Source organism: Chamaea fasciata, unplaced genomic scaffold (assembly GCF_029207755.1).
Source record: "Chamaea fasciata isolate MVZ Bird 193981 ecotype frontalis unplaced genomic scaffold, bChaFas1.0.hap1 SCAF_1, whole genome shotgun sequence".
NCBI classification, from domain to species: Eukaryota; Metazoa; Chordata; class Aves; order Passeriformes; family Sylviidae; genus Chamaea; species Chamaea fasciata.
Window position 1 is genome coordinate 12,981,602 of NW_027094086.1, and position 2,157 is coordinate 12,983,758.

General features: G+C 52.2%; 1 long non-coding RNA gene across 1 annotated transcript; it reads left to right on the top strand.

Annotated features, from left to right (window-relative positions):
- The first annotated feature begins 672 nt into the window (after positions 1-672).
- On the top strand, positions 673-1,390 carry LOC136301386 (uncharacterized). Its single transcript, XR_010723860.1, has 2 exons — positions 673-976; positions 1,078-1,390. It is a non-coding gene; the product is annotated as an uncharacterized lncRNA (long non-coding RNA).
- The last annotated feature ends 767 nt before the right edge of the window (positions 1,391-2,157 follow it).

Sequence of the window (2,157 nt, forward strand, 5' to 3'; positions counted from 1 at the left end):
TGACTGCACTGAAAGGAGCCCAGCTGGTCAGTCCCTCCTGTCCTCTTCCTCCCCCTTCTCAAATCTAACCAGAAGATGCAGCCTTCAGATGCCAAGATTTCTGTCTGTGAGCACTCATAGGTTTCCAAGTAAAGCAGTGCCAAGCAGGGACCGCTGCAATTAATACAATTAACAGAAATCCAGCAGAATGCTGACTCCCAGCCTGACTCAAAGCCAATCTGTCCTTTCAGGAAAGGTCACCCTAGCTCCAGATGCAGCCGAGCAGTCCACGTGCTCCCGGGGTTTGCCCTGCCACAGACAGCGTGGCTCACATTTCTGGATGCTGTGTGTGTCATGAGCAGGCTCACGCTGGGAAACTGCACAGAGCAATCAGCATCTTCCAGGCGCCTGACCAGAGCTCTTCTAGCAACTCCAGTGGCAACGCCAGCAATGATCCTGTGTGTGAATGGGGAGTTTGGTCTTGCCGGGAAGCTGGAACCACCATGGGAATTACAAGGAGGGGCAGCATATCTCAACAGGAAAGTCATCCAGGAAGTCTCATTTCCAAGAACCAGCTGGTAAACAATTTAGAGCACCCTGTTCACATCTGTAACACTCAGCAATTAATGAGGCACTCATGTACCTATAAAATAACCAATTCACTCCTATTTATTTATATCACTGATTGAGCACTTTGTCACTGGCTTTGAAGAGGGAAAACTAGGCTGAGCCCCAGATACAAAATTAGGGAGTTCTGGCACTGTAAAGTGGCCTATCTCTCCTGTTTAACAGGCAGTGGTTTTAATTTAATGTCAAAGGTGTTGGGAGTGGCCATTAACAGCTCATTAATAGCCTGAAATACCCTAATCTATAAAACTTCTTAGGATTATACTGTAAAGTTATTTTAGAGCTGCCAAAATATTTGTCAGACAAGCAATACAGAACCTCAGAGACCTTCCCCACGAGTTCTCCCAAACCACGAGCCACGTGCACTGAGGTGAGCACAGCTCCCACCCAAAGCCCAACCCTGCACGGGGAAACCCTGTTCAGGCTGCGAAATGAAGTTTGCTTTTCCGCGCTGACCCGAAACTCTTGCAGCGTAGAGACAGGCAACCTTCGGCGGGGTCCACGTAAGAAGAATACAGCTGCTCTTTTCTAACGGGAGGAAGAAGGAGGCTTTTATGGCTGTCCCTGAAGAGAGCCCCCTTACAATGCCTCGCAGTGTCTAAACAGACCTACGTGCTCTGATCCCACTTGGCAATAATGAAGGACTTGTATTCCTCCGGCTTCGGGGACCAGCTCGCTGGCCGGGCTGCAGATGACGGCTCCGGTTACAGCGGCGGCGCGTTAAAAACCTGTGACATTTAAGCGGGGATGAAAATTGAAATTGTCTTTAGCCATTGTCCGTATATTTACCCTTTGCTTTGCTCTGTTTCCATAGCAATGGAAAAAAAAGGATCACATGCGTCCTGCTCGGAGGGGGCGGGCGGGGGAGGGACGAGCCGCCGTTCTGCGGACAACCGCGCCCCGCCGTGGCCCCGCACGGAGCGCGGTCCCGCAACCCCGCTTCTCCCCCATCCCCGTACCCCCCGTCCCCCCCATCCCCATCCCCCCATCCCTGCACCACCCGTTCCTCCTCTTCCCCGCACACCGCCACCTCCCCTTCCTCCCCATCCCCGCACACCGCTCCCTTCTCTCCCCCCGCATCCCCGCACACCTCACCCCCGCCCCGAGAGCGGCCCCGCGCCGTGCCGAACTGAGTGCACCGGGTACTGACGATGCACTTGGAGCAAAGGGGTCAAAGGAATTCGCTCCGAGTACTGCCAGACGGTGAGGAGGTTTGTGTTGCACCATCAAGTCACAGAATCATGGAATGGTTTGGGTTGGAAGGGACCTTCAAAGGTCATCCAGTTCCAATCTCTCCTGCCACAGGCAAAGACACTTCCACAAGATCAGGCTGATTGTGTTTCTGTCCCACCTGACCGTGAGCACTTCCAGGGATGGGATATCCACAACCTGTTGCACTGTGTCATCACCCTCTGAGTCAAGAATTTCTTCATATTATCTAATCTAAACTTATCCTCTTTCAGGTTTAAGTAATTAACTTCTGTCCTATTACCACATGCCCCTGGTACTTGATACCAGTGCTATATGATCTCCCTGGAGCTTTGCTCCAAC